Below are 23495 nucleotides of genomic sequence, written 5' to 3' on the forward strand. Positions count from 1 at the left end.
TGCAAAAACATTATGCTAATAAGATTCAAAGTAAATAACATTGTGTATGGTTAACGAACAGGAAATATAATTTGACAGCATGTTTAACCACAGTACTACCAGCCATGTCACTGTCCTCAAGTTGATCTCAAGATTTTCACGAACAAATGTGAGTCCGTTTATACTGTCAGTCACAGCCTGAAGAAGACAACTGAAAAGTGAGCGGGATATGAGATTTTTGTTTATGTGATAGGATTCAAGGATTCAAGGATCTTAATTGTCATTTCACACATGTGGAAACATGAGGTGGAACGAAATTAGTTACCCCGGTCCCGGTATAAGCCCAAAAACGTAACAAAATACCTAATGCTATAAATATAAAACAACTATCAGAATAAAAGACATATAAACAGTGAACAGCCGACAAAGTAAGTTCAGACAGGCAGTGTGGGGCTGTTTGCGGCTTGTGTGTCACAGTCCCCACACTGTGGTAAGGATGAGATGCTGAAGTAATACACTCAGTGTTTATATTCAGATTGTTTTTCATTTCATTTATTTCTCATGTTGAGGTGCTCACATCCAGAACAGTGAACAGCCAGTTTCGCTGGAACTACTTGATAAGTGTCCATTATCAGGAATTAATAGACACCCTGGAGCCATTTAGAATAGAATATGCAGGCAGAACATGATATAAGACAGGTTATGCAACAAGAACTCTGACTGCCTTCATATACTTGTAGTCCATTTATTTAAATACACGACAATAAATATGCATAAGAAAATTGATTTTCAAGTAGTTCATTCAAGACATGAAAAGAGATGATGCACAGACCAATAAAGCTCACACACCTTTGCTTTTGTGTGTGCCTTATGCCAGAGAAATGAGTGGACACAAAACAAAAACTGATCACCTATAAGGTTTTTACAACATATTGCAAAGCAAGGAGGTTATGCCTAATATCCTCATAATGAAATCTGCCCTTCTATGCCTTAGCCACTATGTATGAGCATTTTTTCTTTCCTCTGTCAAGATGACAAAAGGCAACCACTGGCTGCGAATAGAAAAGCCAGTGAATGATGCCTCTCACCGGCTTTGGCGTTTCAGTGCGCACTCTGGAAAAGCGTGACAGGTGAGAGCCATCATTCTTCTCTGCTTTGTTTGTCTGTAGACTGGGTAGTATGCTGTCAACATGCCTGTAAACTGTTTAGTTTATTTATACTTTTGTTCCATAGTGATCAGGGACAGGGATTGATATTGATATTTTATGGTTGGACCTTTCCAATTTGTCAGATATGTCTGATGAGATTTAGTTTATTACGATGACACTGCGATCAGGTTATTGTAAGAAGGAAGACTACATCTTTGTGCATGCTCTGTAAGTTACAAGCGTTTTCCCGCGATCCTTAAGTTCCACTGTGCCATTCTTCGCTCTTCCACATGCCTGTCACATTTCTCAATACAACCAATTGACAGCAAGCTGTCAAAGTGTCCAGTAATAGCATTACCTGCCCAAATCCCTGACAGAACTGTTGGTGGTCAAGTTTTGACTAGGAAGAAGAATGTGTGGGACGAAGAGGATACCTCTGGTACTGCTGCACTGAGTTTAATCCTTTTCTAAACTGTCCACTCTGACCTCAACAATATTACACTGATAAATCAGTGGAGCGCTGTTTTAAGGTCTTATTTTGCATATTGGCGCTTGAGTATGCACACATTTATTGTATGTTTTGCTTTACAACTCTATAAAGCAAAGTACATTTACATTTTCCCACACTCCACTTGACTTTTATTTAGCCTTAAAGGTGCAATTTTTATGATACGGTCGGAATTTTAGTTTTAAAACACTGTTTAAGATTATCAACAGTATCTGAAAAAATTAACATCATATCAAAGACATATATTCATTGTGTTGCAAAGATATTTACTATAGCTAGCATGAGAGGTAGCTAGTCTTGTCCCATCTGGTAACACCACTTTGTACCTCTTGAGGCAATAGTCTAATAGCCTCCCTGTTGAGGGATGAATACAACATGCGAGTTCACTAAGTTTCACAAGTTCTCATAGTGTTTATTAAATGAAGTGAAATTATTGTAAGTAAACAAAACAAACTCACAAATTGTCATAAAAGCAAATATTCTTCAACATATTTTTTCATACTAAACAGAAAAATGCAATTGTACACCCAATGAATCCAAGTTTCTCTCCTCTACAGAACTAAGATGAAATCAATCAACCGACTGTTAAACACACTTCACTGAAACAAAACACAAACTAAATAATCCAAACAGTCCCCTCCGCATTAAGTCTTAAAATATACGAGAATATTACGGCTCCACACAATGTTTTTACCGATTACACATACCCATTTCTGTCCCACTTCTTTTTATATCAGTAAAAAAAATATAGTTGCAAATTATTTCTACAGTAAAGGAGATGATTTTTCCAATCTTTCCTCTATGGATTCCCACACAAACTCCATTTCTTGTGACATGAGAAAAAGAAGACTTGCCAAAACTGCTTCTCTTAATTTCCGCGAGAGCTTCTACCGTATACATTTCGAACAAACATGGCAGATCCAAACAGGATGGAAATCACCAAGCGTTGCACTTTTTACAAATCAGTGGACGTGCTCAGGTTCTGTCAGTCCCTTGTGAACAGAGGTGTGGATACCGAGCTTCAGAACACAGCCAAATTTAGTCCTGCAGCGGTGAGGCTGATACGAATTCACACTTGACTGGAAATAAAAAACAAAGCAGAACACATAAAAAGTATGGAACAGAAGAGACGGAAAAGAAAAGCGGACAGTGTTCATCAGTACGTAATGGTTCAATCTGTCACCGGCAGTCGAGGGACAGAAATACACTGATTTACTTATGATTGGACTGAGCATCTCGCCCACTTCAACCCGCTGACAGCAGCTGTGTGGATCTGTGTGTGTGCATGTGTGTGTGTGTGGTCGTTCATCTCTGTGAGTCCACGTGTAAATTTAACTGGATCACCTAATGGAGAGAGAAGTGCTCGGCGCCGGACCGGGCCTGTTTAGATGAAAGTCACAGCTTCCGCCGCTTGTTTTATAGACTGGTTCCCTGTCATTTTGAAAAGGTCAAGCCTCTGTTTTTTCAAGAGAGGTAAAATGGAGAGGACAGAGAGAGACGGAGAAAAGAGAGAAAGAGAGAATGAGAGAGCGACTAAGGGAGGGAAACAGACAGAAAGAAAGGAGAGAGAGGCAGAAATGGAGAAGGTTCATTTCCACTGATATGGTGAGCTAACCTACTATGACATTTCAGGATGATGCAGTTAAATGACAAGTCTGGCAATATTCTAGATTATTCTTCTTAGCGACAAACCCATAGTGGAAGCGTCCTGCTAACAAGTACTGTGTCAGTATTGTTCCTCTGTGCCATGTGACTCGAGTCTTTTGCTTTTGGTTAAGTCAAATGAAGTCCTCGCCGAGATACGTGTAGAGAGACGAGAGAGTTCTCTAACTATTGTGGTCAATAACCTGTCAATAAAAAGGTCAATAAAAGTATGAGAATGGATTGAATTTGTCTTAGAACTACTGATCTTCAGTGAAAGAAGTCTAATCAAACAAAAACGAAACAAAATCCAAATCCAAAATTATCCATCTTAATTTGTTCTCAATCAAACCCCACCCCAATCACTTTTAAATCATGAATTATTATGAACTGACAGCCAAACTACAACATCAAGTTTGTTACATTCTGCCCTGGTCTGCCTGCCTGCCGTTAGCTGGCCTCCAGTCGTTACAATGCCATTCACAGCATGTTCCTGCATACCAGGCAACAGACACACTAACGTCAAAGAGGTTTGATGCTGCTGTGGCTCAGAAGCTAGAGCCGGTCATCCACCAATCGAAAGGTCATTGGTTCAAACTCTGGCCCTTACAGTTTTACACGTCGAAGTGTCCTTGGGCAAGGCACTGAACCCACACCCTGACGGCTGTTTCATCAGTGTGTGAGTGTTTGTGTTTACTGCTCCTGATGAGCAGGTGGTGCCTTGCATGGTCCTCACCAGTGTATGAACGTGTGTGTGAATGCTGGCTCATGCTGGCTCATGCTGTAAAGCCCTTTGAGTGGTCAAGTCAGACTAGAAGGGCACTATATAAGTACAGCCCGTTTCCCATTCCCTTCATTACCGTGAACACACAGGTTGTCGTTATTTTGACTCCCTTTTGATCTTTTGAATCCCACCTACACCTTCCATCTGACCAGAATATTCACCAAATGTGACTTATTCCACCAAAAATGGTCACAATGAATGTATTATTTCCTCCTGTTTGAGTAGCTGTGACATTTAATGAAACTATATATATGTGTATTTTGAGGTCTATGTAAGATTTACATCTTGTGTTGGAACCAGTGGGCTTGGAGCAGAGAACCACGGACATGCTATGGAAGTCAGTGTATTGGGATGCATGTTCTCAAGTTGCTGATTTGGTTCTTTTCATAACATACAACATATAGAATATAAAATAACAGCAGGAAAAAAAAAACATTTGTGAAGTTGCCACAGGTTCCCTAAGCTGTACTGGATGTTAGGTTTGTGTGTTTGTGTGTGTGTGGGTATGTGCTCACCTGGAGCCCTGTCTTCCAATCATCTACTCACCTGCACACCTGTTCAGCGTCAGACCCAATTATCTCCTCCAGTTCTCCTGGCTTTATAGGAGTGGTTCTTATATCCCATCCTAACCAGCCGAAAAGTTGATTTCCTGTGGTCGGGTGTCTGCTTCTTACATTGGATTCTTATACACCAGGGTTACTGTGTTGACGGCTATGGGCTAATTTAATCAAATTTAATGAAAATGTCAAATGCCTCAGAAATGAAAATGTCTTTGTCAGAAATAACTACCACTAATAATAATAATAACAACAACTACTACTACAACATCTACTAGATACTACATGGTACGTACTCTGTCCTGTCTACCTCTTGTTCCCCCCCTTCACCCGGCCGACTATCAGCAGGATGGTTCTCCCTTGTGAGTCGGGTCCTGCTCAAGGTTTCTTCCTGTTAAAAGGGAGTTTTTCCTTGCCACTGTCTGCTTGCTCAGGGGTTCAGGCTCTGTGTGTCTGTAAAGCATCTAGAGACAATTTTGATTGTATAAGGTGCTATATAAATAAATTGAACTGAATTGAATTACTATTCATAAAGGAAGAGTTCACCAAAAAAATGAAAATTCAGTCATTGCCCACGGCATGGGAGTAGATAATGACTGAATTTTCATTTTGCTTTTTTTTTTTTTTTCACTTTTGGATGAACTGTTGTTTCAAGTAAGATCTGGCTTTAATATGTTATTTGAAGGCCCTGTCTTGAAGACAGTCCCTGTGCCTACAATCAAATTTTAAGACCTTAATGCTCTCGTTTTTGCATTTATGTGTTGCATATTCCTACGTTTCATTTCATCAAATTACCACACAATAATATAATATTAACAAAAATGTACATACTGCTTTCACAGTGTAGAGAAACAGGAATTCTGGTGTCCAGGGCCTCCTAGGAAGTAAATCCTAGCTTAATCCTTTAAATTGTGTAATCCACACCTGGTAGACAGCTATATGGGAGAATGATGTCATGTGAAATAAGGCAGTAAAATCCTGCTCACTGCTCACATTAAACTGATCAGCAACATTCATTAGATATTAACCTCACAGTACCAACTACTTGAATTACAGCCTGCAACAACCAATCAAGAATGGGTAAAAATTATTTCTTGAGATGCCAAAAGTGGGTGTATTTATGAATGTTGGACAGACCCAGACTAGTTGTTTTCCTTTGCTTACAGTCCCTTGCTTATGTCAACAGCGTGTCCTAATTGATTGCACTTTTATGTTGCAACGTTCTAAAACCAGTCGTGAGTAATGCAGCTACTGTTGGACAACGTGTTTCTCTTTGTTCTTCTCACTTATGTTTAAAGTTCTGCTGTGAGGAATGAGGAGTTTATTTATTTGATACCAGATTTGCTAGGACAACCTAAGCAAGGTGGCGGCTGGCTCAAGGAACATTGCCAGTGCGATAGAACACGTAGTTTTGTTTTCTCACCTGAGCACCCAGATTGTATCATTGGTCTGTGCCTGTTGGACACCACTGTTGAAAAAAAAAATGTGTTATGATATGACAACACTAAAGTTTGCTTTGGTTAAAATTTGGTTTGGTTTAGGCACAAAAACAACTGTGTCAGGTTTCAAGACACATCATAGTAAGTAAGTTCTTAGTTAAGACTGGAGAAGTTTGTCATCTTGGTTACAATGATAAACACCAGGTTTAAAAAAACAACAAACTGCTGATATGAAAAAAGAGCAGTAACAAAGAGCAGTTTCTCTTAAGGCTGAGGTCTTGTTGACTCCATCTAACCGCAGCTTTGTTGTTCAACATCATCCGTCTTCCTCCTTTGCCTCTTAAATCTGAAAGACTGTATTTTGTCTCTGTACTCTGTAGTGTATAGGTCAAATCAAATAACTGCATGTAGGGTTAGGGTTAGGGTTAGCATGGTTTCACACTATCCTAACTATTGAAATCAGGGCTCTACTTTGGAGCTAAACTTAGATCAACCTTAATGTATGTCTCTGTTAAAATATTCCAACCTTTCCTTGTAATTCAAGGATTCAAGGATTCAAGGAGCTTTATTGTCATTTCACACACGTAAAACATGCGTGGATCGAAATTAGTTTCCCCGGTCCCAGTATGTAAATCCCCTTGGTCCCTTACACCATCAAAGGAAAGAGCCGGAGCACTATGGTTGTGCCTCCAACCTCCACTTCTGTCATCTTTCTGCTGGTTCCAGCTGGTAATATAATCTGCAAATAAACTCCTCTCTTAGCTTCGAACTGCCCAGTGCCTCTCCACCCACAATTAACCTGACTGTGAACTGGGCTGCTGCTTCGGGGAAGCTGCAGTACCACTCCGAGCTATATTGCTTTGAATTGATATGTGTGTGTGTGTGTGTGTGCGTGCTTATGTGTGTGTCGGGGTTGATGTTAGTGATGTCTGCACCACCTGAGGCTTATTACAGAGTACAACAGGAAGATATTGTTTTGTTTAGGATCAAACTGTTGTTGACCTCCAGCACAGAAGCAAATGTGTAAACTGATACATAGACGTATTTGCAACATATACAAAAAATAGAGGAAAATTTGGTTGTTAGGTTTTCTATAATGATGGTGGTTTGAGAAATGAATAAAGCAACTAATTTAAAAAAACAAACAAACAAAAAACTATGCTTGAATTTAGTTGTGGCTATTTCTGGCTGTCTGTATGTAGCCTGAAGGGCAAAACCCAGAGCAAAACAGTCCATCGAAGGACTTGTTGCTGCTTGTAAAGCTGAACTGAACTGAAGTACACTTAGACGAGCTTTTGTTTTGTTTTTTAAATCAACTCTCAAGCCTTATTTCATCAAGTCAGCCAATAGACCCTGATCACAGATGTTAGCCATGATATCACGGGATGGTGTATACATAGCAAACCACTTTTAAATACCCTTCATTGTCACGGTAAGAGTAAATAAAAACGTGGTTGTGAAATAGGTTTGATCGAGTTTAGGAAAAGATCATGCTGCGGGTTAAAATAAGTATGTTAAGTTGCATTACATATGTGACAATGTGAAACAATAGTTTCTTAGAGGAAATTTTTGTGCTTGACCCATACGTATAACTCTGTACACTACATCACCTGAGATTTTTTTCTTTTACATGTTAGAATACGTTTTTGTGCTCAATGTATTCTTAAATCAGCCTAATTTTTAAAAAAAATGCTGACTGCTGTTTGTGTTAGTGTGTTTGGTACTTGAGGTTCTCTAGATGCCAGAGAGGCTCAAGGGAAATTGTGCAAAGAGGTGAAGGAGAAATTGTTAGACAAGGTTGAAGGGGTCTTGTCCTTTGCTGTCATGGTCCTAAAAATTATTCAGGAAAAGAACATTTCAGATTCTGTTGATTGTAATAAAATGTTTGTGAAACCTGTACAAAGGTTTGAGGTGTAATACAGTGCAAAGTCTGAGCAAATAACATTTGTAATGTTTTGGCATCAACACACATGTAATCTAACGGAACACACATGCCATTAGTTTACTAGTCTTGGTTAGTTCTACTCAGCCTGTTAAAACAGTTTTAGAATGTCTGTTGCTCTGGTCAAGTCTGAGGAAATAACTCCATGCTGATGCCACCAGGATCACTTCAGACTGGGCTTTGGGGATTGTGAATTCTAGACCACGGGGGCAGCCGTGGCCTAGAGGTTGGAGAAGCGGCTTGTGATTGAAAGGTCGCTGATTTGATTCCCCCACCGGACGGGCAGGAAAAATTTGGGTGTGGTGGAGTGATTAATGGGAAAAATGCTCCCCTACTCCTACGCTGATGTGCCCTTGAGCAAGGCACTTAACCCCCAATATGCTCCCCGGGTGCTTGATGCAGCCCACTGCTCCTGTGTGTGTTTCACTGCATGTTGCATGTGTGTGTGTTTCAATCAGTGATGGGTTAAATGCAGAGAAGTAATTTCCCAGCTTGGGATTAATAAAGTAAATAAACAAAACAAACAAACGAACAAAAAAAGGCTATCAGGTTGCATAATGGGAATTGTAGGATCCAGCATCTTTAGAGCTTGACCTACAGCAGTCATCAGCTCCATTAATCAGCATGACCTTATGCAATCTGATGACCACAACCTTGCACTCCCAACCCCAAAGAAAAGATCTTACCAGTGAATAGGAAGCATTTTAACAATTTTCATTTTATTAATTCATTTTACTGATGTAAAAGTGCAATGAAGAAAAAAGGGAGGTTTAAGCAAAGAAAAAAGCGGACTTTGGGAAGACTGTGGTAATGTGTTTGAAAACGTTCTCTGTGTTTTGGACTGACTCAGGTGAAGACTCCCCTCACTGGATTTGTTCTGCATAAATGAGTGCTGCGAGCAGGTGAAACACAAATAGTCTGCTTCTCCACTCAAGTCTTATTCCTTTCCTCCTAGGTATTCTTCAAATTAAGCTTGGCAAATATACTGCCAAAGCCTCGGAGGCAGGTTGTAGTGGTTAGCACAGTGTAATGCTGCATTAAAATGCAGAATTTAAATATGCAGTAGAACATTCGTTCCAGTTACAACAAATGCAAACTAGGTGATTCTGACATTACTTATCCACAAGTTCATGATGATAAGTATTAGTGCTATTAATGTGGCTGGTGCAGGTAACATTGATCCTCAAGGCTTTTTAAATCAATAAATACTGTCAGAAGATACGCCACAGAGCAAAAGTTGCGTCAAGATAAAACATTAAGAATTCGATTTTGTTTTTAGGAATATTTCAGCCACAGGGCTAAATGACAAATATCTCAACCTGGAATCAGATCATTGTGAAAACAGAAAAAAAAAATAGTATTTCTACTCAAAACAAGCTCTTTTTAGTCCCAGGCCACACTTTTAAAAAACACTGCTCTCCACATCTGTGCTGATGCTGTGGGTTTGCAGTGTACACACACACACACACACACACACACTTTTTCTTCATCCTAATTAATCGGCACTTCAGATCCCTGCTGTACCACTGAGCCTCCTGGTTTTATCTCACACACTAACACGCTGACAGCTGCTGCAGTCTCTGGTCTATGAGGCAACAACACAACAACATGCTCCGTGTGTGTATAATGGATGTGTGTGCGCGTGCACGTGTGCGCATGCATGTTGGAGTGGAGCACGAATGTGTTTAAGTCGGTGCTTCATTTTTAAAAGTCTTTGTTTGTATCCTCTGGTCTATTGTTCTAAAACTTTTGCACAAGTTGGGAAGGGCTCTTGGTATGGATGATTTTAACCTGACTTGACAAATATAAATCATCTGAAATTCAATAACAATAGGTGTCCATATTTCAGACTCGTGAAAAAGGAAAAAAAAAAAACATTTTTCCTGATCACAACATGGAGGAGGAATCCCCCCAACATGTTACAGTAAAAGTTATTCCTTACTTCAAGATGGCGGCGCGCAGTAGTGCAGTGGCTTCTCACGCTCTCGGGTTTAAGCCCCCTTTCTGTACTTTTTGTGAACGTTGCACAATGCAGCCATCTTGCACAGAACTTTGCACAACTCTTTTCATGTGCACTACTCTGTCATTTGCACAATACCGCTGTAAATATTGTTGTCATCCCTGACACTGTTAAAATTTTATTTTATTTTTTTTATATTTTTATTTTATTTTTTTATTTTATTTTTTATATATTTTTTAAAATTTTTTATTTTGTTTTATATATATTGTTTAAATTTTTTTATTTATTTATTTATTTTATTCTGGTTTTTATATTTATATAGTGCTGTTTTATATTTATAATAGTTATGTATTTTGTAGGTTATTGGGCTTATACCGGGACCAGGGAAACTAATTTCGTTCCACCTCATGTTCCTCATGTGTGAAATGACAATAAAGCTCCTTGAATCCTTGAATCTGTGTGATAATTCAGTTTGTGTTCATTTGATAACAAATATTTTTGTCACGTTGCACGTTTGAAAGCACATCAAAAACGGAAACAATAAGGACTTGATCCCTGATGTTGTCACCTAACTTTGCGTTATGAGCCTCTGATAGCCTCTTAAAAAGTTAATGACTTTTCCTCATTTTACCAGACTTGATTTTCAACTCATGACATGGTTTAAAAGTCCACGACAGAAAATGATACATCACCTCTGTTAGAGCTCTGAAACAAAAATTGGAAAACAACTGTAAACGTTAAATACCCCACTCATATCCAAAATAAGTGTACTTGTCCAATTATTATTTCATTTGAGAACAGCTTGTTTATGAGTGGCTTACCAGGAAGCTCGAGCTCGCAGTACAACTCAGGATGGGTCAAATGCAGAAGACAAATTCAGTTTGTGTATGTAAAAATATATATGCTGCCAATAAAGTGATTCTTCTTCTTTAGATTTATATCTGAAAATGACATTTTGGAAAACAGAGTGTATGAATCTTTATGCTCAGCCCATGTAAGCATAAAACATGTCCTTTTGTGTAGTAACATCGCTTCATGGTTATTTTATTTCAAATGTGCAAGGCCAGTTTGTTCAGTAGAAATGATTACAGCTTCACTACTTACCTACATGTTGGGCGTTAATGTCAGAAGAAAAAACAATATTTTGCAGTTCTGATTACTTTTTCTACACATACAAATATCACATGATGGCTCCAGCATTTTCACTCAACCACTGAAGTTTTGTCATACAAACGAGCCACGTGTCAAAATAAAGCTTATATACTTTTAATAGTTTTGACTGTTGCATATAATTTGCTAGCCTGATTAGACCCACCGGGTCTGAATGGTGACCTTTTAAACTAGCTCAAAATAACACATATGTGTAAATACATGTATGTTTAATGTTCTCCGCAGTTCAGTTCAATTAAATTTACAGAAACCTGGAGAAAAAAAAGATCTGAAAGGTTTTTCGTCAGTCAGCCCATGTTGTGAATGTTGCCATGGAAAGTCCATTGCTCCCTGCCGTCTCTGTAAAATAAAAATATGACATGTGTTTTCTTTTCATCATATCTTCTTCCTGTTGTTGGATGTGCTTGTTTTTTCTGCATTGCTACCCACACAATGAAAAATGGTGACAAGCATGAAGTTTTGAATGGTAACTCTATAGCCATAAAATGCTTCAGTAGATTTTCCAGTATCGAGTGATTAAAGTTGATTTGCACAAACATTTGCAATAAATCTTATATAAATATATTACTTGTTTTATCGTTGCTGTCCGACGAAAAAAACGTATCTCCACTTTTTACGTTTTTGACACTCCGCATTCCTCCCTAGCAACTGATGTGTTGGGTATTTATATGACCATCAGTCAAATTGATGTGTGCACATCAATATCAGATTTCAATTTACCCATGATTTATCTTGATTTCAATATAAAATGCGAACCAAAAGCTTTAGTTAGCATAATGTATTAACTGCAATCAAGTTTGGTGGGACATAAAAATGAGACTGGAGGATCGCAAATAACCGCACGTCATTGGAGATACGTCGTTTTTTTTTCATGGGGCAGCGACGATCAATCTTTCCATCAATTTGAGGTCTAAACTAATAACAATTATAGCAATAATAATATATATGCGCCTGCTCAATGTGTGCTGTCCACCCTCACCTACTCTTCAATCACATGGGTAGGCTGAGTAGGCTGAAAGACTTGTACTGCGGCCAATATTAAAACTGTGTTTGGAAAAAATGTGTTCCACTAGCACTGCTTATGCTAATGATGAAAGAGAAAAACATTGTCAAAGAACAGAGGTTAACCCTTGTATTATGTTACGGGTCAATTTGACCCATTTCAGTTTTCATGTTGACCAAAGTACTGGTTATCCTTTCTTTTTCGTCCTGCAATTTTGTGACTTTTCCTCATCTTGGGTCATGAACTGGTGTGTAAAATCTGGACTCTTTGATGTGTAGTAAAATGTCTGTGCAGAGTTTGTATACGAAGATGATGTTGCGGGTCATTTTGACCCGGACACTTTAATGTGGGTAAATAGCTGTTTAGATCCAAATTAAACACTTTGATCTCTTTGATATACTTTGTTTAGATTGCCAAATTATTTGTATTTTGAAACAGAGGCCCAGGTGTGAATGGAGGAGGAACTTTCTCACCCTTGTGCTTGTCACTGTTCTCATGTCATCTCTTTGACAAACACACCAAAATGAGCTCCAGAAGTTTTACAGTTGAAGAAACTGTGGCACTGATGTTGAACTGGGATAGTGATGCAGAGGAAGAGATTTCAGAGACAGAGGATCTTTCAGAGACTGAGGACAATGTTATTGATGATCCAGATTGTCAATTTTCTTCCGATGAGGATTCAGAGGACGAGTCTGCCGTTGGATCTCCATCAGCTGAAAACCAAGGAATGCAGCAATCATCATAAAGCAGAGGGGACATGGACATCAAAAGATGGTAATATAAAATGGTCAACATCACCACACCAAAGCCGAGGTAGACTGTCATCTTCCAATGTCATCAAAATGACTCCCGGTCCTACACGATTTGCTGTCACACGAGTTGATGATATTCAATCAGCATTTCAGCTCTTCATATCGCCAATAGAGAAGATTATACTGGACATGACCAATTTGGAGGGGAGGCGTGTATTTCAAGAGAAATGGAAGCCACTGGATCAGACTGACTTGCATGCTTACATCGGAATTCTGGTATTAGCTGGAGTGTACAGGTCAAGGGGAGAAGCAACTGCAAGTTTGTGGAACGAAGAGAATGGAAGGCCAATCTTTCGAGCAACAATGTCTCTGGAGACATTTCACATGATATCTCGTGTGATCCGATTTGACAACTGCGACACAAGAGCTGGTCGACGTGAAAGAGACAAGTTAGCTGCGATCAGAGATGTATGGGATAAATGGGTTGAAATTCTGCCTTTGTTGTACAATCCTGGTCCCCATGTTACTGTTGTTCCATTCAGGGGGCGCTGTCCTTTCCGACAGTACATGCCCAACAAGCCCGCCAAGTATGGCATCAAAATATGGGTAGCTTGTGATGCAAAACACAGCAACATACAGCTGCCAGCGCAAGACTGCCCGTTGGCCCTTGGTGATTTTCTATAACATTGTGGATGTGTCTGCTTACAATGCCTATGTCCTGTGGACTGAAATCAACCAACAATGGAATGCCGGAAAATTGTTCCGACGTCGGCTTTTCCTGGAACAACTCGGCAAAGCACTTGTTACTCCTAATATGCAGAGTCGAGCCAGGCCACCTAAAACCCCAGCAGCTGCGGCTGTCATTGAAAAGGTCAAGCTCACGTCACCCAACCAATCTATAATGGATCCATTAGATACAGGTGTGAAGAAACGGAAGAGATGCCAGGTCTGTCCCCCCCGAGATGACAGTAAAACAAGTACCTGTTGTGTGAAATGCAAGAATTACATCTGCAGAAAGCACACAATTACATTCTGTCCATCGTGTGGAGAACAATGAAAATGTTGAACATTGAAAATGGGGAAAGTCAAATGACAAACAAAAGTGTTCGTGAAGAGAGGAAAATTAAAATAAAGATGTTATTGGTTTTAAAATTAAATAGTTCTTAAATATAGTGTTGGGATTAAAAATATATTGTATGTCTCTTTTCTATATGTTCCTATAATCTAAAATAAAGATGTTATTGGTTTAACCTGTTTTTGTTTTACTGTTAGTTGATTTACACAGTACGGGTCAAAATGACCCGCAACATAATCAACGTCATTTTTTTTCAACATAATACAAGGGTTAAATAGGATAACACAGGAAGAAAGTGGTAATAGCATGGATGTGAGGGAAAATTAGGAGACAGAGGAGAGGAGGCCAGAGTGAAAGAAGCAGAAATGGGTGGAGAGGCGAAGCAGAGAGCAGGTGTTTGAGTGGGGAGCAGACAGAGGTAAGAGAAGGTGTAAAATAGAAGAGAGCTTGGAAGAGTAGAGGTATCAAGAGAGCGGGAGATAGGGAAATAGATAAGAAAAAAGGGGAGAAAGGTGAGAACGAGCTCACCTGACAGGATAAAAGGAACCAAACCAAGGTGCCATATGGAGCTGAGACAAGACAAATGACAGTGAAATAGATTTCTAACTTTCTTTCTCCCCGTCTCTCCCATTCCCGTGTTAATATAACATCTCTTGATGCATTTCATTCACTGCTAGCTGTTCCAGCCAAGAGATGCTCTGTCAAAGCCATCTACATTAGAAACTGACATTTTCTTGCCTCTCCTCCCCATTCATCCTTCCCTCCCTCCCTTTCCACCTCTTTTCCCACCACTTGCTACTGTTCATCTTTCTAACAGAATGCATTTGGGCATGGATGAAGGCCTGCATTTATCAGCAAGGACATTTAAGCACACATCTCAGGGAAAAGAGATTTATTACATCCTATTTGGAATGGCTTGGAGGGGAGTGATCAGCTTCTGACTTTAGTCTGTGGGGGGAAAAGTTTTTCCACTGTGACACACATAGTCTGCAGCGTGAAGGATATGAAAAACACTCATCTGATGACATGAAACAGAGTAGATTTTCTGTTATGACATAATGAAAAAAGTAAGATCCTGCATACTTGAAGCAAGTCATGCCTCAACTCTGATTACGTGAGAAGGAATAACCGTCTTAGTTTGTCCAGAAATAACTGGACAACGGTTTTGGTGAGTTTTATTTATTTATCTTAAGGATTCGAGGAGCTTTATTTGTCATTACAGCTATGTATGTGTAGTACAGAGAGCAACGAAACAGCATTCCTTCAGGATGCTACGTGCAGCTACACAAAAGACTACTGCTACTTAAAATGCATATAGTGCAGAGGTGTGTAGGTTTGGGGTGTGCGTTTGTTTTGGTGTGTTTTGAGTGTGTGTGTATGTTTGTGTATGTGTATGACTATGTCAGCCCTGTTTTTGAGAACTTAGAAGTCTGATGGCTCGGGGAAAGAAACTATTTCGGAGTCTGGTAGTGATAGACTGAATGCTCTGGTACCTCCTTCCAGATGGCAAGAGGGTGAGGAGTGTGTGTGTGTGTGAGGGATGACTGGTGTCATCTACAATGCTGATTGCTTTGTGGATGCACTGTGTGGTGTAAGGGTCAGTGATGGAGGGGAGAGAGACTCCGATGATCCTCTCAACTGTCCTCACTATCCGCTGCAGGGAGCTGCAGTCCTGGATGGTGCAGTTCCCAAAGCAGGCAGTGATGCAGCTGCTCAGGACACTCTGGACAGACCCTCTAAAATGTGGTCAGAGTGGGGGCTGGAAGATGAGGGGGGTTTTCTCAGCCTTTGCAGGAAGTAGAGATGCTGCTGGGCTTTCTGGAGAAAATATCTCGCCATACATCTCCCTGCTAAACTACAGGGGATATTATCAGACAATAGCCTTGTGAGGGACCAGAGTGGTCTCCCCGAATACCGGGATCTCAGCAAGATCGGATTCAGGTGGAAGAGGTTGAAAGTAGGAGGCAGTAAAGCGTCAGGTGCCAGGAAAAGCCCTTTTATTCTCCCGGAACACAAGGTTTTTACAGCCAGACAAAATGCAGGAATCAAAAACAGCAATAGCAAACACTCACAGTAGCACATGGTAGTTCTCCAAGGAACAAGAAGTGCAAAATGAGGCTCCTTTAAATAGGGCTGCTTGTTGAGCCCAAACGGTCCAAACCATTATGGAGGGGACTACCAACAAACATAATGGTCCATTTAATACACTAATCATAATAAATAAATACAAAAATAAATAAATAATGCATTATTCAATTTATCCACACACCAAGTATTTACACACCATACAATAATTTTTCACAAACACCACATAGCCAATACCATAGAAAAATAAAAACCCCCTGAGTGCAATGGGCCGTGCCCCCTTGCCCTGTGCCCAATAAAGTCCGCCCCTGCAGCGGCGCGTGCTTCCGCAGAGGAGCAGTGGAGCCGGACCAGGAGTGCAGGTGACTGTGAGTGTATGAAAAACCAGAGTCTTTACAAACTGAAATGAAGAGGTGGACGAGTAGTGGGTACCTCACCACACGCCTGGATGCTAAACCGGGGAGAAAACTGACATGGGTGAGTTGTGGTTGTAGTGAGTGAGCGATGCAGCGGGCTGAATTTACAGCGCCGAAGCATCCATGGCGTACGCCACGCCAAACATGTCACCAAGCATTTAAAACATATATAAACTGACGACAGAGTCCATTTCTCCGTGTGCTTGCGAGTTTGTGTATGCGTGCGCGCACACGCATCCGCGTATACATGCGCCACAAAGTCCGAAAAGTCTTAATTTTAACGGTCCGACGCTGCCTCGCAGGCCACGTTATCAAAACCGCGTCCCTCGTGGGAGACCGTGAGAAGGGGGGTGCTCACCTTTTCACAAGCCTCTAGAGCAGGGTTGGGCAATTCATTTCACCAAGGGACCACATGAGAAACTGGGATGGTTGTAGAGGGCCGGACCAATACACTTAACTCAGTTCTGCCCAATATATATTATATCTCTTTATAAAAAAACACTTAATTAAACATGACAATGACAATGACAAAATTCTACCACTATCTATTGAACAGTCACAAAAACAGTTTTGAAAAATGTGCATCACAACTCTACACAAAAACTCAAGTATTTTAAAGACCAGCATCACATTAACTTTATACAAAAAAAAAAGCAATAAATAGACCTAGCATTGTTTGTTTGTTTTACCTCGGTTCTTTTTTCTTGTTCAATGAGAGCAATCTAGCCTGTCTGGGGCTGGAGCAAGTGCCCTAATGTCAGGGTGAACATCTGAGGTGGATATACATAGGACAGCACACAAGTGATCATCATCACTGAGGGATCATCTGTACCTGGATTTGTTAAACTTTATCATTGAGAATTTTTGTTTGCATATGTACAGTCAACCTCAAAATTATTCATACCCCTAGCAAATTTTGACTTCAAGTTACTTTTATTCAACCAGCAAGTTTTTTTCTTGTTTGGAAAGGACACAGGCATCTCCCAGAAGATAATAAGATGATGTACAAGAGGGATCATTGTGGAAAAAAAAAATTCTCAGCTTTTATTTACATTTGAACAAAAAGTGGCATGTCCAAAATAATTCATACCCTTCTCAATAATCAGTAGAAAAGCCTTTACTGACTATTACAGCAAATGCTTCCAATAACCAGCTTTTTGCATGTCTCCACTGGTATTTTTGCCCATTAATCTTTAGCGATGAGCTCCAACTCTTTCAGGCTGGAGGGTCTCCTTGCCATCACCCTGATCTTTAGCTCCCTCCACAGATTCTCAATTGGATTCAAGTCAGGACTCTGGCTGGGCCACTGCAAAAACTGAATGTTTTTGTCCACTAACCATTTCTTCACCACTTTTGCCCTGTGTTTTGGGTCGTTGTTATGCTGAAATGTCCACTGGTGCCCGAGGTCAAGTTTCTCTGCAGACTGCTTGAAGTTGTTGTTGAGAATCTTGATGCATTGTTCTTTTTTCATGGTGCTGTTTACTGTGATTAGGTTCGCTGGTCCATTGGCTGAAAAACACCCCCAAAGCATTAGGTTCCCGCCACCGTGTTTGACAGTTGGGATGGTGTTCTTAGGGTTGAAGGCTTCTCCTTTTTCACGCCAAATGAAATGCATCATTGTGGCCAAACAATTCAATTTCAAGTTTCATCTGACCATAAAACAGAAAACCAAAAGTCTTCTTCTTTGTCCAGATGAGCATTTGCAAAGGCTTTTGTGCACCTTATCTAGAGAAGTGTTCTGCGTCCGTGGAACCCAGCAGTGTGTAGTGTCTGTTGGAATGTCTGCCTTGAGATGTTGCCACCAGCAGAGCCCAGATTCACAAGGACGGTGGTGGTCCTTGGATTTTTTTTTCACTTCTCTCACTATCCTCCTGGCCAGCACAGGTGTCACTTTTGGCTTCCGACCACATCCTCTGAGATTTTCCACGGTGCGGAACATTTTGTATTTTTTAATAATACTTGAAAACATTTAGATATGGCCTTATAGCCCTTTCCTGACTTGTGAGCAGCCACAATCATTTGTCTTAGTCATGACTGTTCACAAACCAACTGCAGAGCTGCTATTTTTCACCTGTTGAGTTGATTAAAACTGCTGTTCTCAATAAATCAGGGTAATTAGGATGCTTTAGAACAGCTTGGGCTATTTGGAATGGTATAGAACTTTGGATTTTCCCATAGACTGTGACAGTTTGGGAGCAACCTACACACCCGTGACACTACAATCCAATGAAATAAGGATGTGAAGAAAAACCACCACCGGGGAAAGGGGACCACCACCGCTGGGCCACAGCTCCTGTACAGAGATCACAGGGACCCAACAACAAGACTTTCAGATTTAATTCAAGGGGTCTGACAAAAGACTGGCATTAACCATTTAGGAATTAGCCATTTTTATAAACCCATTGCCATTTTTGGTGGCTCATAAATGATGGGACAAATGGCTGCCAAGCAGTTTTATGACTGGGCGTGGTCTATTCCCTCGTTAGTTCATGACAAATCAGATAAAGGTCTAGAGTTGGTGTTATATTTGCATTTGGTAGCTGTACAATGGAACACTCAACATGAGGTCAGTGTCAATGCAAGTAAATGAGGCCATCATTAGTCTGAAAAAACAAAATAAACCCATCTGAGAGATAGCAAAAACATTGGGAGTGGCCAAAGCAACAGTTTGGGACATTGTTAAAAAAGAAGGAATTAACTGGCAAGCTTAGCAGCACCAATAAACCTGGAAGACCATGGAAGATAAATGAAGTAGATGACCACAGAATTCTGTCATTGGTGAAGAAAAACCCTTTCATAATATTTAGTCAAGTCAAGAACACTCTTGCGAAGGTAGGCACATCCTTGTCAAAGTCTACAGTCAAGAAATGGCTTTATGTATGAAATGCAATACAAAGGCTTCACAGCAAGGTCCAGACCATTGGTAACACTCAGTAACAGAAACACCACATATGATTTTAAGAGAAAACACCTAAAACAGCCTGCCCAGTTCTGGAATAAGATTCTTTGGACTGATGAAACCAAGATTAACTAGTACCAGAACTATGGGAAGAGAAAAGTATCCTAAGGAAAGATTCCTAAGCATATCATATCATTTGTCAAACATGGTGGAGGTAGTGTGATGGCATGGGCATGTATGGCTGCCAATGGACCTGGGTCATTCTTTTAGGTTGTTGAAGATGTTTCATCCTCTCATCCTCTTTATGTTTCAATTTTCAGTTCTATGTTGTGACAAAACTGTGCTCAAGTGTTCAAGGATTCTGTGGTGTGGTGCAGGTCTGACCACCTACACATCAACACCCCCATAACCATAGAGATGGTGGTGGTCTTTCAGAGACCCAGGCCCTACCAGCATCAGGTATCCATCGATGGGGACTGTGTGGAGTTTGTCCAGACCTACATGCTGCTGGGACTGCAATTACATCACAAACAGGATCTGCAGTGGGGGCAGAGCTGGACTCCCTAACATCTGTGGCAGAGGAAAAAACTCTGAACAAACTCAGGTCCATAATGAACAGTGTCCATCACCCTCTGCACAGCATCTTAAATAGGCAGAGGAGCACATGCAGGATGTCTCTGTCCTGCTCCATTGACAGGTGAAGGAGGTCATTTGTCCCACAGGCCATACGGCTCTTCAGCTCCTTCCTGAGAGGACAGAACTGGACTGCATTGCTGCACGGTTAATGACTTCATCACTACCAACCAATGTCTCCATCACCTGATCAGAGTCAACTTGCACATACATAGAAATGTTTATGAGATTATGAAATGTACCAAACCAACATATCATTGTTTTTAATCCAAGCACTGACTGACTAGGAGTTTACTATTGCCATTGAATGTACATCACAGACCACTCAAATTCATGCTGAAACTCTTTTTTGATTTCAAAAATTAACACACCCAGTGTCTTTTATACACTGTCAGTGAAAACCTGCATGTGTCTTTCCCAGCAGATGGAATTTGTTGAGATGTAGACTGTAGCACTGTTAGTAATGTTTGCCTTCTTGTACATACAGCAGAATCAATCATCACACAGACATTCACTATGAATCTCTAGTTTTCCCAGGTCCTGGTCATAAACAAAGACCTGCCTACGCTTTAGAGTAAAACTACTACATTCAATTTGTCATGTTTTACCAAAGAACTGGACCAAAGAAGCATAAACAGTCTAATTCAAAGGTTAAAGCTCAGTTGATAAGTTTATTAATAAACTGAGGGATGAATGAGTTGGTCCTTAAATACTGCTGGGCAGAGGTGGAGTTGATTGCAGGTGATAAGTGTCAGGTGTGTTGTAGAGTTGGTGGGAAGAAGTTGGTCAAACACACACACACACACAGTCATGTTACCATCGCTTGTGGGGACATTACATAGACTTTGTTTCCTGGAGATGTGGCCACCACCTTAACAATTAACATTACTTGCCTAATCATAACCCTTACCTTAACCTCAGCCCTCAATAAACAAAATATTTAATGATTTACGTTATGAGGCCTTGAATTTGTCCCCATAAGTAAGGCAGCTCCTCCCAATGTGACTGTAAACACAGGAATACGCACACACACACACACATAAAATCCTTTTTTTCCCCCAAAAACATAACTTTTGGCAGATATGAATCATTTACACATCAAAATATGTATATACAGGGTCAAGGTTTAAAAATACTGGAATTTGACTTTACTGGTTCTGTACCTGTGTAAGTGTAGACAAGACAAGACAACTTTATTTGCCTCAAAAGGCTTACATGTGTGCATGTTATCTTCCACAACTGGCATTTTTTCACAACAACAGTGGACTCTTGTTGAGAGACACTGACATCACCAGTGCCCAGCATCACTTGCAAAATACTTGAATACTTGCAGTTTGCACAACCAGCAAGCTGTTAGTGTTTTAAATATACCTTCTCCTCCATGAAGTTTGCAGGTTGTACAACAACATCAGCGGATGGGGCTTTTGTTCCTTGCATTCATCCTGAAGGCAGGAGGCAAGAGTTTTAAGATTAAAGTCAGCGAAGAGAAGTTTAAACGCACAGATGCAAGCAGCCTGTGGAGTTTTTGACAACAGAAGTGGCACGAATAGCACTGTGGAACACTGCTTTTATGAGTGGATCCCTGTTTTGTTTGTTTGTACTTGCATGCATGAATACAAATGCACATGTGTGAGAGTGCATACAACAGTTGGTAAATGTAATAAATGTAATTCAAGAAGGATTCAAGGATTCAAGGAGCTTTATTGTCATTTCACACATGTAGAACATGAATGGAACGAAATTAGTTTCCCCGGTCCCGGTATAAGCCCAATTACCTAGCAAAATAAATATAAACAACGCTATATAAATATAAAAAAGCAGTCAGAATAAAAGATATCAACATCAGTATAAAGTAGTGCAAATGACTGACAGAGTAAAAGCAACATTAACAGAACTGCACAACCATTTGTTACAGCCCAGCCTCATCACTTACACCAGCTGCCACTAAAGGCCATCGTTGTCGGCAGGATTCGAACCTGCGCGGGGAGACCCCAATGGATTTCTAGTCCATCGCCTTAACCACTCGGCCACGACAACACAATATGCAAAGCAATCTAATGTAATGCCATGCAACAGGGAATCATGGGAAGATTCTAAAAATTAAACAAATGCAGTAGGCCTGCCAGTTATTTTTTGTTATCAGTTAATTGTTTGACCCATAAAATCACAAGAAAACAAATTGAATTTTTTTTTTTAAATCCTCAGCATCGTGTAAAAGGACCCAAAGTGAAGAAGCAAATTTTTGCTTGAAAATGACTGATGCGACGATTTGATTTCCAAAGTAGTTGATAAGTGATTACAAATGGTGAATCTCCCAACCCAGAGGTAATGCATATCACTATGTATCTAATATAGGCTGATTAATTCAACATGTGAAATATTTAGTGTCAACTACAAGTACATGTGTGCATTCATTAAAATAAAATAAAAAAAACATGTTTTAATTAAATGGAACAGTAAAAAAAAAAACATGACACCATTAAACCATTAACACAAATATATGTGTGCAGACATATGCTACTATAAAATAGAGCCATATGAGACTTGCCTTTCCAAATGAAGATCCCTTGCATTTAGCTGCCACATTAGGTGTATGAATGAGTGTGTGGACTCGTTGTGTGTGCGATATTCAAACATCAGCAGGCCATTCATCACCCCTCCATCAGCTGTGTTCATTCTATCCCACTACGTCCTAATTCATCACTCTGTTTTGTTTCATTGGAAACCTGCTGCTGAGCCCTCCGACAACACATTGCAGATAAATACACTCAAACTGTTTGCTGCTGGTCTATAACACACAGTCTGTCAGCAGGGTGAGCAAGTGATTTTATAGACACCATCGCTGTATGACACGATGTCCTATGTCAATTTTAATTATTACAAATCGAATTTCCTTAGTTATCCCATTGACAGACATGTAAATAACTGCTGAGATGGCAAAGAAAAAAAAAAGCCTGAGTACAACAAGCTGAAGGCCTGCATGATTTAACTTTAACTTAACTTAACTTTAACTCTAAACCTCAGCTGAAATATTTTTATACACACTGGAAATGACACATGTACTGATCTACTGAAGAATAGCAACTGATGTGTTTATTGTTAATCACCTGATGTCATAGTCATTAAGAAGATTAAAAGAATTCAGCCACCAGCAAATAAACCCTTTATGTTGCATAGGTGCCTGGATTCCTCGTGAAACCCTTGCGTGTGAAACGGCAAGTGGAAGCTTCACAACGAAAGCCCCCTCGTGTTTCACTAGTTGAATGTTTTTAATGTGAAGCAGCGAAGTAACTTAACACAGCTCTGATCTAAGAAGAGTGATCGTAGTAATGGCAGACGTTGACTGTAAGAGATATTATGTGAAAGTAAATAATAGATCCAAAGGGAATTCCAGAATAAAAAGCTAACCATAAATATTGTAGTAGTATCAAAATGTTTTTATTTCATTACAACAGGAGGGAAGTAGTGCATTTGTCAAATATAAGTGCGTGTGTTTGCGTTGCT

At 40.0% G+C, this 23495-nt stretch overlaps 1 non-coding gene across 1 annotated transcript; it reads right to left on the reverse strand.

The window, feature by feature from the left end:
• Positions 1-21946: 21946 nt before the first annotated feature.
• trnas-aga lies at positions 21947-22028 on the reverse strand. Its single transcript has one exon. It is a non-coding gene; the product is annotated as a tRNA-Ser (tRNA).
• Between the last annotated feature and the right edge of the window lie 1467 nt (positions 22029-23495).

Source organism: Scatophagus argus, chromosome 18, assembly GCF_020382885.2.
Source record: "Scatophagus argus isolate fScaArg1 chromosome 18, fScaArg1.pri, whole genome shotgun sequence".
NCBI lineage: Eukaryota > Metazoa > Chordata > Actinopteri > Scatophagidae > Scatophagus > Scatophagus argus.